At 44.0% G+C, this 16,661-nt stretch overlaps 1 protein-coding gene across 5 annotated transcripts in view; it reads left to right on the plus strand.

Moving 5' to 3' along the window:
- The window catches only part of LOC146057831 (cyclic AMP-dependent transcription factor ATF-7-like), an 85,885-nt gene that overhangs the window by 14,548 nt on the left and 54,676 nt on the right, over positions 1-16,661 (plus strand). The window contains exon 1 of one of the 5 annotated variants that reach the window (XM_083169565.1): positions 16,580-16,654. The exons of the other annotated variants lie outside the window; for them this stretch is intronic. The gene's annotated coding sequence lies outside the window, so the exon portion shown is untranslated. Of the gene's footprint in view, positions 1-16,579; positions 16,655-16,661 lie in introns of those variants that run through there. 5 annotated transcript variants of the gene reach the window in all.

Genomic DNA, 16,661 nt, shown 5'->3' on the forward strand with positions numbered 1-16,661 from the left:
ACAGGGAGGGACGGGGTCACGGTGCATCATTGGGTGCGGGGGAGGAGGCAGCGCTTGGAGCTGACCCTGTCTCCAAGCGCTGCCTACTCCATAGTGTGATCAGGAACCAGGTCGCTTGACCCGTGTTACTTGTTCACACTGCACAGCAACCTGGATCATAATAGTATTAAAGCTCCAATATTGCTCAGAAAGGGGCTTCTAAGGGTCATTGTTCACAATATCGTCTAGTGTGGACACTCAATATCGTTACCGATGCGCATGCCCATGCTTCGTTAACAATGAGTGATATTTACTGGACATGCAGGTCAGTTTGGCAATATAGCCAAACATCCTGCATGTTCAGCAGGTCTCGGTGATGTCACCGAACAGTATCAGTGGCCGATAGCGTTCATGGTGTACGGGCAATTTCAGCTGCCTGCAGCCGATATAGCTAACTATTTCAGCTGCTTTCGTGTAGTTTGTATGGGGCTTAACTCTTCTTTTAACCCATGTCAGATTGCCAGGTTGCTGGTCCTGGGAAATTTGAAAAGGCACATTCACACCGCATAGAGACCCTGGTTGTCGGGCAAAAACCCAGGATCCACCGGGTTATTTTTGCAATGTGAAACGGGTAATAGTGACATACAGGTCGAGCGCCTCTCAGCCAGCTCAGGAAATCGCCAGATCCCCTGAGCTGGCAGAGAGGCGCTCCATCCGACGGGGATGCACGAGCGTCTCGCACACTTGCGCATCCCAGTCACACGGCTCAAGGGAGCGGAATCCCTGCCTGTCTCCGCTTCAGGGAGACGGGCAGGGTTAGAGGGGGGGTGCGGGCAGCTACTGGGGAGGTGGCGGCCGGCTCTGTCAGATCAGGGCAAGTGTCGTGCAAGCCTGCCTCCTTCTTTTGGTTGGCGCAGGCTGTCGGATGGCAATTCTATCGCCAGTAACCGCTCCGACAGGAGCTGCTCCATCTGTATACTGCCCCCATTTCCTATTATACCACATCACAGTGCCCCAGTTCATACTATTTAACATTGTATTGTTCTCCAGTTCATTTTATACCATATTACAATGAGCAAGTCCAGGGGCATTATATATAAATCTATCTATATATATCATTACTTTTTATATAAAAAAAATTGCTTAAAATAAATACAATAATACAAAGTTCTTTTAAAATACTGTAACTTTAATATATTTAATTTAAATATATTAAATCATATCACAAACTGAAAAAGGAACAGCAATTATGATAAGTTGGCATTTGGCAATTGCCGTGCCTGATTTGTAAATCTGAATAAGCCTACACACTACGTTTATTAAACGCCTTAAAAAATAAACATTGTCAGTACCCAGGCGGTTTCTCCGTTTTCACTTCACCAAACCAAATGTGGAAAACATTCTATTAAAGCTGATGATTTTCATGACCAGCTGCAGTTTCTGAACCAATGTGCATTTTCCACCGATCTATTGGTCACTGTCAACACAATATTGTGCTCAAACAAGAGCTCCTTAACCCCTTCCCGACGCAGCATGTTTTTGCCTTCCTGACAGAGGCCTTTTTTTCAAATCTGACATGTATCACTTAAGTGGGGATAACTTTTTTTTGCTTTTACTTATCCCAGTGATTTTGAGATTGTTTTCCCGTGACACATTGTACTTTAAATTAGTGGTAAATTTTGGTCGATACAGTTTTTTTTTTTTTTTTAAATACCAAAATGTCGTAAAAAAATGGAACATTTTGCTATTTGCAAAATGTAAAATTTTCTGCTTGTGAGACAAATAATCATACCACTCAAAATAGTTAATAACTAACATAGACCATATCTAAACTTTATTTTTAAATCATTATTTACACCTCCTTTAATTTTTTTGGACACTAGGGGGCAGCAGAGTCTAAATTTTACACATCACACATTAAAACGCTGTTTTTGGCTGTTCACGTTTGAACAGCCAATCGCAGCGATCGCCCATGACGGGGGGCATCTCTGCCCCCCCTGGGCAATGAGGGAGGATGTCTGCTGTCAGGGACAGCAGACATCGTCCCTCTGTCACCGCGTCTGTAGCTTTGAAGTCATGACGTACATGTACGTCATGTGTCGGGAAGTACATCCCGGCCATGACGTACATGTACGTCAAATGTCGGGAAGGGGTTAAACAGGGTTGTCTTTGCTTGGAACAGAACTAGTGTTGGTAGAAAGGTATTTGTGAATATTTTTCTTTGGCAAACTGAAGCCCTAATGGTCCCCATACACACTGCGATAAGCAGCGTGCAATGCGTGCTCCCGCGGGCATCGCATCGCACAGTACAAAAAGTATGTGCTGCACATACTTTTTGTACTGCCCGCGCATCGTATGCAAAATGCACACGTGCGATGCGATCCGCCCAATAATGCGTTGCATTGCACGCTGCTTATCACAGCGTGTATGGGGACCTTAACTTTTCTTCTGCCGTTACACTGTCACAGTAATGGGGATCCATTTAAGTGTGTTTTAAATCTGCACACCTACAGTATAATTACAAAAAAACCCCACATATTTAAAAAATTGCACACTGCACTAGGAATATGCCCATTAAACATAGTCATACTCTGCTATTCCCATTACATATTCTGTCTTAATGACCATTACACATTATGGCATACACTGTAATGCCTCTTACACATTATACCACACACCATAATGCCCATTACACATCATGACATACACCGTAATACCCATTACACATGATGGCACACACCGAAAGATCTCAGCGGCATGTCAGTGCGGTGGGGGGCAGAGTAAGGGTGCACAGTGCCACACACAAAAAGGGCAGGGTGCATTTTGAGGTTTTAAAAATGGGCAGGGTGCGACACCCTGCAAAAGAAGCTTAGAGGGAACGCACACATATATATGTGTCCTCATTATTAGGGTCCTTACAAGCAGCAGCCAGACTTTCCAGATGCACCTGCCAAAACTCGTAAATAGTGGGAAATGATCTAAACGTGCATCCTGTAGTAATAATTACTACCCCGGGATGCTGCCTAAAGTTACATACACAATGATTGTTGACTGTAACACTACGTTGGTGCAGTATGTGACCATCTTTTATATAGGAACTGACGTCTCCTAACATCTCCTTTCTGGATTGGGAACCTATTACAATGTCCCAGACCAGTTTAGTTTGTCTACTTTCTTTATAAACTGTTTTATTGATGATTTCAAAGTGCAAAAAGTACAGAAAATAACTGCATTAATTTACAGTAAAGCAGAAACAATTGTTGTTCATAATATTGCATAATAGTCCACAGTTACAAAATATTTTATAAGGATACATTTATCTCACGAATTTATAGAGATGTTTAATAAACAAGTTAGATTCAAGAGATCAGGCGTCATGTCATTTTTTATATTCCATTGTAGAGATCATTACTGAAGTGGTAGTGTGACAGAATTTCACCAATTTAAGAAATACTGGTATAAATAAGAGAAAATCAAAGTGTAATCCATTCTGACTTTTTCAACAGTCGGCAACTCTGCACTTTTTAACAGTTTTTGGTGTAACTTACAATCGACCTATTTAATCCAAGTGCTGATTTTTTGACTGTCGGAAAAATCGTCCCGTTTGGAAAACACGTGAATCGACGAATTGGTCAAAAATTCAGACGTTTTTCGCGTATTTTCCACTGATGCAGATTTGACTTTAAACAAAGCTGAACCTGCATCGGGGGGGGGGGGGGGGGGGTAGCCTGGCTGAAAAAGGCCACTATTAAACACCCCTGTAAGTATAGAATGGGTGGAAAGAGAATAGAGGCAAATATTGAAATATAAAATGACCTAGCTTATTTTACAGGTCATCTTAAATAATGTGAGGTGGTCTAGGTAGAATTTATTTTTATTTATTTATTTTATCATAGGATGGTAAAATGTTGAAGTGTTATGGAACCTACACACGAGGGGCGATTTAAGGTCATTTTCTAATCAATCTCAATAGATCGCCTAGAAAATGCCCCTACAGTGCTCTGTGTGTAGGGGCCCCGTGCATCGCTATTGCCCTGCGATTATTATCCAGCATGCACGAAAAATTTATACAATGGGAGTGTGGTGGGCCAGTTTTCCCACTTGAGAACACTGGCCCTAACAGATTGTGCAATACACATAGTTGGAACTTCGATGTGCGATGTTGCTGAGCATTGCTGAGTACACAGCACAACTCCCCGTGTGTAGGCCGCATTAGACAGGCAAGAGAGAACATGGCTGCTTTTTAAAATGACAGATATTTGCATAAACTTGAAATGCAAGAATAGAACAAAACCATGCCCAACCTGAATGGCGGCAACAGTCACAGTCAGAGCTGGTGCACAGACTAAAATAGACACCTATAGATATAGAACACCTATTGTTTATTTAAAATAAATATTTCCGTGTTAGTATAAGCCATGGTTTGCAATGATAGATTGGTTTTATTTGTTCTCTTACCTCAGACATAATTTGTGCTAAGATAGAAAGCAAATCTTAACCTTTACGTAATGGCCACCATACTGTTGTCCGATTTGGGACGATTTCACCTGATTCCTAGAGAGTGGTTGAAATAGGCCCAAATCTGATGCGTTTGAGATCCAATAAGATCCGATGTGCGATCCCATGCATATCGGACCTTAGTCCGAGGTCATACCTGCTGCATGTCCGACCTCCGACTCGGACCCCCTCCCAGCGGTGGGGAATGGGTTCGCTTGCGATATATCACATGTAAAAGGAGCGCATGCAGTGTATCCCAGGTGGCTTAAAGTGTGTACACACGGTAAGTTTTGGCTTCCGATGTTCCCAATATAGGGAACATCGGAAGCCAAATCGCATGCTTTTTTAGGGCTTGCGAGCCCGATGCGCGCTCCCATGTGTGCGCACATCGGCAGCCAGATAGAGAGGGCAGGCAACACTATATAGTGCAGATCTGCACTATATAGTGTAAATTGTGCCCCTCTGGCATGCCGTGAGATGCGAGTCCCGATACGATCTGATCGCATCGGGACTCGCATCTCACGGCATATCCTGCCGTGTGTACACACCTTTTAAGGTGTGTCGGATGGCATACACTGCTGTGAGAAGTCGCAGCATTGTATGGCCGCCTTAATCCTCAGCTCAGTGGCTGCTGGTACCTTACCTCGGCCTCTCCTAGCCATATGTTGTATCCCTCCTACATTTTATGGGTCCAGAAAGTGTTCTAGATAAGTTAAAAGGATATGTTGTTTAGGCTTTTAAATAGCCCTTTTTTTTTTTTTTCATAGTCCAAAGGAGAGGTCCTAGTGCTTTTCTTCCTGGGCACAGTCGCTAGATGCTCGAAACGTGTTGACAGTGACTGAGGGCCTCTCCTTTGGACTTACCCAGTGTAAAGCTATTTGAAGCCCGGGCAGGGTGCACGTCCGGACTGTATCCCTGTTTATTAACATCCTTGCCGGCTCCAAATACCCTTAGGGTTAAGAATTTTCCATTTTTTTATTCATTTATTTTAACCTATTTTAAACCATTTGTTCAATAAAACCTTTCATGTAATTCACATTTTTGGCGCCTGTTTACTACATCACACCAATCTACTCTATTCACAATCCAAGGTCTGAGGGAGACCTTAAAGTGACAAAGTTATAGGCTGCCATACTGCCAATCCTCGTGTAACTATCGCGCCAGCTGAGTAGGTCATATCTACGCACAGACTACACACAGTGGGAAAATCATTCGATGGTGAGTGAGTTTAGCTGATTGTAGTTATAGCTGATCCCACCCCGACAGGCTGGCCAGGGGTGGGATTGCTCTCAGACTGGGCAGCAGCTGTTGCAGGGTACTGCAGCAATCCAGTCTGAATAGCCCCCACGGTCAAGAGGATCAGTGTTGTTCATACTAGAAAGCACAGTGGAGGAGAAATGGACTTAACATGCTGGTTACACACCTAAAGATTTATCTGCTCAATCTAGTTGGAACAAAATTCTGATATTGTATGGAAGCAATTCATGATCAACCATTTGCTCCCACACCCTGGAAAATGGACTAGATGAAATAGATTTAACCTGTTTGTCTGAATGACCATTGTCTGTATGCCAGGGCTTGGGAGCAAATGTTCTATTCTCATGTGGTCCCATACATTACCTGATTTATGTTCCCACCAGACAGCTAAAACTTTAGGCTGGCACCACACGTTTCGGTACAGTTGCTTGGCTGGAAGGAGGCTGTGTGGAGTCACAGACAGCGTTGTGGCCGGATTCTGCAGAACAGGATCCGGCCACTGCCCACCAGATTTCAAGTAGAACCCACGGTGTGGATACATACATTTGAATGTAGGTGTTCACCTAGAAATCCGGCCCTCCTGTCCAGTCCCAGCATGCTGCAGTAGGACCTGGCTGCATAGGAGCCTTTGGGTGAGATTTAATAGGATGAGAGATTTAGAAAGTGAGAGATTTGGTAAGAAATCTCCAGTTTTTTTAAAGCGGCAATCATTTACACTGCAACACCAGTTTGATTTTGAAGTGTAAATGATTGCCGCTTTAAAAAAAACTGGAGATTTCTCACCAAATCTCTCACTTTCTGAAACTCTCATCCTATTAAATCTCACCCTTTGTGTCAAGCAAGACCCATTGTACCTCAGTGTTTGGCCCCAGCCAGAGTTGTGTACCCAGCTTTACAATACAGGTTTTAGTGATATCCAGGCTTCAGCGCATGGTAAAATACAATAGCTCAGGTACTAATTAAGTAATCTATGCTGAAGCCTGGATAACACTGAATCCTGGACTGTACTGTGGTGAATTGGTTCCAGGTGTGGTGGTATGAGTACCTCAGAAACGGCAGATCTCCCGGGATTTCCAAGCACAACCGTTTCTGGTGTTCACAGCAAATAGTACTCCATATAAAAACCATAAAGGGATTGTCTGTTGTACTGTATGGGAGAAAACGCATTGTTAATGAGAGTAGCATTACCAGATTAGAGGAGACAGAAAAGCCAGATACACATTGGACGACATCTTAATCAAATTTGCCAATAACGACCATTATAAGGCAAATTCTTAACATTGGGGGTTATTCTAGTTCACTTGCAAAGGCACAATCACTCTCTAATGGACAAAACCATGTGCACTGCAGGTGGGGCTGATCTAACATGTGCAGAGAGAGTTAGATTTGGGTGGGGGGTGTACTTCAAACTGATATCCATGTTGCAGTGTAAAAATAAAGCAGCCAGTATTTATCCTGCACAGAAACAATAAAACACCCAAATCTAACTATCTCTGCACATGTTACATCAGCCCCACCTGCATTGCATATGGTTTTGCCCATTAGAGAGTGATTGTGCCTTTGCGAGTGAACTAGAATAACCCCCATTGTCCACTGCATATGTACTATATCGCTAGCAATGTGCGCTTCTCTGGTCACTAGTTATGTATTCTGTCCTCTGTACATGCAGCTATATCTGAGCGGGATGCAGTTAAAATGCCAGCGGTCGGGATCCCGGCGTTCAGAATCCCGACCGCCGAAATCCCGACACTTTCTCCCTCTGTGGGTGTCCACGACGCCCCTGGAGGGAGAATAAATTAGCGTGGCGAGCGTAGCGAGCCTGCAAGGGGGGGCGATCCACGTCCCCCCCTTGTCGGGATTTCAGCGGTCGGGATTTCATACCGAATCCATCTGAGCATTTTGGCAACCACCACTATTGTCCTGGATGTGGTCACTGATTTTGCAAGATTGCACAGCGTGCGTATGCACTATATCATTTGTGTGGGAGTTCAAGGGAAATTGTGAGGTGATATTGTATCATTTGCATGTCATCTGATGTGTACCCGGCATTACTCGTATAACCATGCGTGCATTACAACACACAGAACATTAGTACTTGAAGTGTATTGTCTACAGAAGACCAAATACAACAACTGTCAGCTAAGGACAGGCTACTGAGTATTACTGCTGATCATGTGCATTCCTTTATGACCTCAGTCTACTGCGCATGGCTACTTATGTCACAAAGCATGTGAACTGCGCGATGCCATATCGTCATCATTGGTCTGAACCTTTTTCTCAAATGTTTTCAGCACCTTGCTAAATCCCTTCACAATGAATTGAAGCTGGGACAAAAGTAATACCTACACAGTTCTAGAAAGGTGTATCTACAGTATGTGTCCACAGATTTTTTTTTTTAACAGGTAAAGATGAGTTCTAAGAGGCAATGAGCAGTGGCCAATGGCAGCCCAACAGAGTAATTCAAATGTAGCTCCGTTTGAGCGGATAAGGGCGCCAGCATTTCTGCTCGTGCACCCAGGGGGTGGCAAGCCGAAGTCTGAGAAAAGTCACATGTGACTGCACACCCATTAGTTTGGTCCAGTTGAGCCACTATGCGCGGGTAAACCAGACCTTAATGAGCGTGATGAGTGTGAAACTACATCGCCCCGCAATCTCCCTTTGCTTTAGACAAAGATTGGGCACAATATAACAATTGAATAGGGCCCAATAGTTCAATTTAACTCAGCGAGGGATCTGTAGTGTCTGGAAGCAGCTCCCGGAGCGGTTTAATTGACTGCGCTATTATGTCGGAGAATGCCGGATCTCGCGACTTGTTTAGTTTGTAGCTCGGGGGTCTTTTTCCTGGTGCAGTTCGTATCCCACGGAATTGAGATTATACCAATGACTTTATTGTGCAATAATGACACAAATGCTGTAAACCTCAGCTTGTGGTATGGATAATCTCTCCAGGGATACTTTGCGCACTGCGTATTTATGACATCCGCATCATATATGCCACACTTTCCGGCAGAGGCATTGGTAGGTTGTGTTTATAAACCGTCTGCCAAACCACATTTTTATGAAACTATGTTGGAAGTTCAGGGGGTAATACAGACCAGCTCGGTAGCAAAATGCTACCAGGAAAAAGGAAATCTCTTCCTAAGAAGAGTTGGTCACAAATGTGAGATTCACCCAACACGGCCCAGGTAGCAATAATACGACAGGTGCGGCCTCAGGTTGAGTACCAAATATGCCCAAAAACATGGTACACTATTCGTACAGGTTCTCTTAAATGACCGGAAAATTAGGATAATAAATTCTTTAGTCTGTTGTAGCAAGTGAAATGCACATCAAACAATATATAGGTTTTTATTTACATTTTTTATACTGTTCTGTTCACTGTAACATTGTTATTATATCACAGCCACCAAAGCCATACTATATTTGCATAGCTATGATGAAGAAAAGAAATCAAGTTGCTAGGGAAAGAATCCGAAACTTGCGTTGACGTCCAACATTGAGGTTCTCAGTGTCCGTACTACAAATAGGAACTTTTAATAAGTGTAATGTTGGCAGAAGCACGGCCATCAATATCATATTGTGTTCTAACTAAGAAAAGAGGTTTTCCTGAGGATGTGTTTAACGCAGACAGAAAATAGCTGAGCTGTAAGAACAGTTGTGGGAATTCTATTTTGAGAGCGCCGGTCTGGATATAAAAGTGTGGAGGAGGGAACAAAGCTGATAGGATTTAGCATGTGTCCTTAACCATCAATGTGTGCTCGGACTTTGCATTCAGAAGAACCTTTGTGACACATTAGTGGAATTGAATTTGCTTTCTTCAGAACATGAACATAGATCACATTATATTGGCATTGTCTTATTTATATTTCCCTCCAGGTTTCTAATACAATCTGGATCGCATGCAGATCGCACAGGTTTTAACCCTTGCGATCCCGATGCGCGTTCTCATATCGCAGCCAGAAAGTCTTGGCTGTCAGGACTATATCGTGCAGATCTGCACAATATAGTCTAAATTGTATGCAGATAGTCTAAATTGTATATATAGTCTAAATTGTAATATAGTCTAAATTTTACAAGTGTGTACAACACCTTTAGATTTGGCTATTTAATTGTTTCTGTGCAGGGTAAATACTGGCTGCTTTATTTTTACACTGCAATATTGTTATCAGTTTGAAGTAAAAACCCCACCCAAATCTAACTCTCTCTCTCTCTCTGCACATGTAACATCAGCCCCACCTGCAGTGCATATGGTTTTTTCCATTAGAGAATGATTGTGCCTTTCCGAGTGAATCAGAATAACCCCCATTGTGTAAACCTAGTTTTCACCCCCTTCCTTAAGGTCCCTATTTGGCCTGTTTTCATCCGATTCCGAAGGATTGACCTGATAAATCTTATGAAAAGTGTCCAAATCGTAGGTGTTTGACATCTGATCAGTTCCAATGTGCCGTTCCATGCACATCAGATTGGAGTCGGAGGTTGTATGTGCAGAACATAGAATAAATCGGAATCAAACAAATTAGTGGCACAACGTGGATGCTTTCAGTACCTGGAATGTGTTGCATCTATTTCCTTTGACTGCCCCCAGCAGCTCCCCTGGAGTCCTTTTTACATGCGATTTATCGATTTATCGCATGTAAAAAATGGCACATCAAGAGCAAAGATGTATGGAACCCCCCACAGTGGAGCTGCCGGGGGAGTTCAATGGAAATTGTGTCCGACTTGCCCATCAGTCAAATCAGACTAGGCTCTGGCACATGGTCAGCCTTTCTTCAGTCATGGTACATTCAGCCTGTCCTGTGTTTCAGTGAACACTGAATGGATGTGAATGCAAGACAGTAGGACATGTTGCATGAAACACCTGGCAGGATAGAAGAAATCTGTGATGGATATTTAGCAGTGCTCAGCAGCAGACAGTATACCTGTAATCTGTAACAAATCTGCTGCAAATCACCAACCAGCCCCAGCAACATAGAGAAAAATACACCACAACCATGTTGTGCCTCCTGCTGGCCAGTTCTGGGCACTGGCACTGGCATTGGTGGAGTGAAATGCTAAATATGTACACCTTTTCCCAGAGGCCACTAGCTACATGCATGCTTAGCAATGGAACTCATACTGACCTGTGTGGATTGTGGGATTTGGATTAGTCAAGAATATTATTTATACTGTATAGCCCTTTTCTCCTAATAGGACTCAAAGTGAAATGTTTAATGTAATATACATTACTCCTCATCCCCCATATAAAGAGATGCCAGTCCTACACTGATAAGCCTGAGGGTGTTCTCTCACTGTGTTGGGGGGGGGGGGGGGGGCTGAGCAGATATATTCATGTGCTGAAGCTGCCGTTTTGCCCTATGTAGATGACTACCACTATCTCCCAAAAAGCTAAGCATAGTACCTCAGATCTCAGGTCTGTAAAGAACGGTATGTCTGGAGGAAAGTTTTTATTTTAATCTCTGATATGTATCTCTTAACAAGATAAATCTAAATTAGACTAGTGAAGACCAGTGGGAAGGACCTGTTCCTCAGTGCTAAGTGAACTTATCATGGTGAGCATGGTGATGAGTTTAACCAGCTGGTAGATTACAAACTCCCATTAGCTGAACACTGCTGTGCTAACAGAGGGCATAGCATAGGCTAAACTAGAACAAATGTTGCTCACCCACCACAGTACAAAGAAGACTTGGTAATATAGGGTGATGTTATATTTATTGTTTTTATTTATTAACAGTTTCTTATATAGCGCACACATATTCCGCAGCGCTTTACAGAGGATATTTCAACATTCACATCAGTCACATCAGTCCCTGCCCCAGTGGAGCTTACAATCTATATTCCCTACCACATGTACATGCACACAGGCATTCTAGGGTTAGTTGGGAGCCAATTGACCTATCAGTATATTTTTGGATTGTGGGAGGAAACCGGAGCACCTGGAGGAAACCCACGCAAGCACAGGGAGAATATACAAACTCCACACAGTTAGGGCCATGGTGGGAATCTAACCCATGACCTTAGTGCTGTGAGGCAGTAATGCTAACCATTACACCGTCCGTGCTGCCCCAGTTATATATTTTACACTGTATTTAAAATATGCAGCACATAAAGTATATGTACTAGTGTTAAACCAATTAGAGATGGGTAGCGATTCCTCATTGCTATGGGCACTGGCACTGCACAAATGAAAAAATATAAATAAGCTATAATTATTACATTAATAAAGATCACAGTGTAAATCAGGGATTGGCTACAGTTTTGCTACCATACTAAAATTGTTGCAGGACATGCTGGGATGTGTAGGTCAACAACAGCTGGAGGGTCAAAAGTTCCCCATCCCTGGTGTAAATAAACAACTGCAGTTAACCATATGGCGGTAGAAGGTTCAAAATGCCAGCACTATATCATTTTTCTGTGTTAAAAGGATAGTAAAGATAACATTTTTGTAATTTTTGGACATCATCTTGAATTGAAAGCATTATGGGGCCCATTTACTATGTGATCGCATATGCAAAGTGATCTGGGCGTGATTTACCGCCCAGGCTCGCATTGCAATATGTGATCTTTTGGTGGTATGTATGATCCTGCAGGTGTAGGGACAGGGGCTCCAAAAGGATCGCCGGGTGCTGGGGGGGGAGTCTGCGCGTGCGTGGTCAGAGCTGGCACCCCCCTACCGCTAATCGCACTGCAATGGCCTACCGCCAACTCAGAATGGGACCCGATATTGATATGGTGGGCAGTATCTCATCCCCATAGTAACCTATGGGGAAGCGGCTACGAGCGTTAGAGGAGGGATCGCAGCAGGAATTAGAGATTCTGCTGTGGTCCCTCCTACATACAGTACATTCTGGCAATACTTAATAGGGTACTTGTTTCCTAGCCCGGCCACACCGATTTCCATCGGGGTGGTCGTGTTGGAAAAATCGCGTCCATCGCATGCGACCAAATCGCATGCGATGCGACCAACCCGATTTTTAAATTGAATCAAATGTGAATAGGGTCCCTGGGACCCGATTTTACATTGGATTCAATGTAACATTTTTCCTAGAACCCCAATTTTACACCCTGAACCCCACGCCACGATGGACGCCAACCCGAAGCGTGGCGAGCGCAGCGAGCCCGCGAGGGGCGGCGGTGCGCGTCCTCCGACCTTTTCATTCCCCTACTATCCACGTCGGCGTGGAGTTGAGAATATATAGTGTGGCGAGCTCGAAGCGTGGCGAGTGGACGCGTATAACTTCACAGGTATATGCAGGGCTCGCTGCGCTCGCCACACTTTATTATCATATTGGCCCATTTCACATTGTTTCCTATGTGAGATGGACTTTTAATCAAGTCCATCTCATCTTGTGCCATTATAATGGCACAAGACCGACGCGATGCTCCCGATTTCAATGTTAAAAATTATTTTAACATTGAAGCCTATGGAAAAATCGTGGGCATCGCGTCGGTCGCGTCGGGGGCAATGTTAATGGTCGCGACCGACGCGATGCCCGCGATTTCGCCTTTGCCGGCAAAATGGACCTGATTTCAAAGGAAATCGGGTCCATCGCGGGCATCGTGTACCTTAACTTTAAGGTACACGATGCCCGCGATTGTGGCCGTGCTAGGAAACAAGTACCCTTAATAGAATTAGCCACAAATATTACATGGTAAATGGGCCCCTATGTGACATGAGCTAGATATGGCAGATTATCTCTCTTTGCTGTGAGCCCTGACGTCAGGGCTGCTGTGAAGCCATTACAATAAATGCCCTCTTTACTTTTGATTACAGCTGTGTTGGGACGGTCAATGGGAAACAAAAAAGCATTTGATAAGAATTAAGTAAAAATCTGTAGTTACAAAGTGACTCAGTGTAATCAGCTTTGCTTAATGATGGCCACACGCAGCCAATGTCTGGCAGACTGCAGTGACTCCTATTTAACAGAATGAAATGAATAAGATCATTATCAGGCATGCTGGGATATGTCTATGGATTGACGTGATTGGCCACTTATTATGGTGATCTTTCTACCGAACCAATATTCTCCAACTCATCCAGTATCTTTGCAAGGTGTGTTTTCATATTGCCCATTGGTTCAGTCTCCTGGCACCTGTGATAACATATGCCAGCTTATGCAGTACTGCATACTTTAAAACTGAAAACCTTTGTCTGCCCAGATGCTGTGGAACTACACATTGTAGCATATCATGCAGGGACTTGCATACCACAACAGCTGTGCAGCCACCGGTTATAGTGCTAACATTGGTCCTGTCTTGGTACTCCTGAGACAGGGTTAGTGCTGCTAATATAATAATTAGTTATTTATTGTGCATTCTGCTAGGTGCTTTTGTTGGGGTGTGGTGTTTTACATATAAACACTTTATGTTGACCATTTATGTGAAATAAGATCCAGACAGTGGATTACTGCTGGAGATCGAGGCAAATGTAATGGACGTTTTGTGACACGTTGCATCATTTTGAGAATATTATAGTGGTTTTAACGCTAATGCATGAATGTTGGAATTTTTCTCTATTATCTCAACTTCTCGGCATAGCCTACTTCGATTAAAAAAGTCATTTATAAAGTAAATATAAGATTTTCAGAAAACGGGCACATTTGGCTTTGGAGTGTGGACTGAAAGGTAAAACAAAGAAGGACATTTGATTACAGACTAGTCTTAAGGTTCATCCGACGGACGGGCAAAAGTTTATGCTTATACAATTCTCAAAAGTTTTGTAAAGTGAAAATGCTTTTCATTTAATTGTCCCTTATAGGCATTTAAGGGATCCACTTATACCCCTTTCACACTGCAGCTTTAACCCGGTAATTTGCAGATTTTTAACCGTTTCAAAACGGTTATAGCTTCAGTGTTGAAGCACCAGTTTTAAATGAACGGTTCAAGAAAAGTAATTCAACACCGGTAAAAAGAAGGATCCTACACGTTCAGACCCGTTATGTGTGCAGTGTGAACGGGTCTGAACCATTATTTAGGATCCCACACCAGTTCTCCCCCTCCCCTGGTACCTGGTCTGCGCCCCCCCTCCCCTGGCACCTGGCCTGCACCCCTTCTCCCCTGGTACTTGCCAGTGTGCGGGGATCCGGGCAGCGGGGTCTCTTCGTTGAATACCGGGTGAAAGCTCCTCCATACTGATCCGTGCTGGCAGTGCTACCAGCCCGCACCGGGGGCTGCTCCCATAAGAACAGTGAGGATTTCCCTGTGTTCAGCTCCAGGAGAGCCGGGAAGGGTAGATGTGATGCAGCGGATGGGAACAAGGGGAGGCAGCGGGGTCTGTTCATTGAATGGGCAGTGTGCGGCGGGGTCCCTGCGGCGGATGGGAACTAGTAGCGCTACTATTTCCCATCTGCAGCAGGGACCCCGCCGAACACTACCCTCGCGCTGGCAAGTACCAGGGGAGGGGTGCAGGCCGGGTACCAGGGAAGGGGGTGGGGTGCAGGTCAGGTACCGAGGGGGGGGTCGCAGGCCAGGTACCAGGGAATGGGTGGTATATTACTGGTGAATTACCATTTACAACATGCAATGTGAAAGGGGTTCAACTTGCTCTGACCCGGTTAAAGAAACATTTCAAAAACCGGGTCAAAGCAGGTTTTGCAGTGTGAAAGCAGCATTAAGGGAGTCTGTTTATTGTGTTGTATTCTGTGCCTTCGAGAGAAGGGTAGGGCGGCTACTTTATACTTGGGGCCGGGTCCCGCACCCAACCCCCTTTCCCCGCTTCAGAGACCGGGCAGCACACGCTACTCAGTGCCGTGTGCTGAGTGGGGGAGAGAAGCAGCAGCCTCTGCAATTTTTTTTTACAGGGACGGTGTTGCGCCCCTCCTTTTTACAGGGATGGCAAGGCTTTTAGCTGCCCCGGTTGTATTCAGAAAGTCGTAAGCTTTCCAACGACATATCACAATGCATGAAAACAAGAGTAATAGCATGGACCCTTAAGGGGTCATCCGATTGAACCCACCTTCGAACTTAGATCGTCCCTTAAGATGCTAAGGTAGCGTGCAAAGTTTGAAAATGATTAGTTAAAGGGTTCGAGCGTTATTGTGGAACATCCATACACACACACACACACATATCATTCAATTATACTTATGTAGAGGGTTGATAGAGCAGGAAAATCTCTTGCAGCAGTGATTTAGAGATGGACGCAGTTCATACGGCACCTGTGTCTTTGGGTGTAGCTTATGTACGAAAATATGCTAATGCTGCAGGAGGCGTTTTCTGTAATGACTGTCTACCTAAATCCTATCGATCTAACGATTGATACCCACTCAAACGTGTGTGTTTCCTAAACGAAGTGTAAATCTGATCTGTGCTTTCACTTAAACTAGTAACTGGCTAAGCATCATGGGAGATGTACCTCAGCATCATCTGCCAGTTCTTAGTGGCTGATGTAATTCTGTGAGCTTCATGCTCTGTTCTAGCCATGTGATATATTAGTGATATATATATGCAGTGGCGACAATTTAGAAGTATCAATGTTTCATATTCTTGGGGGGGGTTTAATAGGATCAGAGATTCAGAAAGTGAGAGATTTGGTAAGAAAATCTCCACGTTTTATTTTTTTATTTAAGTGGCAAACATTCACTTTCTGAATCTTTTTCATCCTATTAAATGTCACCCTCTGTGTCTATTCAGGAACATACTGAATTGGACACATTTTATGCCAAAATCCACAAGTGCAACATGTAGTAGAAAAGCATGCAATTTGTGCCCGACTTTGTATGTGTACTGTGAGTGTGATTTCTGAGCGTGATCTGTAGTAAGTTTCTCCCCTCCCACACACACACACACACACACACAGTCTAGCCAAAGCAGTGCATAACTGAGTGGGCAGCAGCCGTACAAGTTTCTCCTCCGCAGATGTGGGTGGAAGGGCAGAAAATATCAGGAATAATATGAGCCATACAAATATACACACTGACAGTAGGTAAGAA

Source organism: Crinia signifera, chromosome 2 (assembly GCF_055691185.1).
Source record: "Crinia signifera chromosome 2, ASM5569118v1, whole genome shotgun sequence".
Taxonomy (NCBI): Eukaryota; Metazoa; Chordata; class Amphibia; order Anura; family Myobatrachidae; genus Crinia; species Crinia signifera.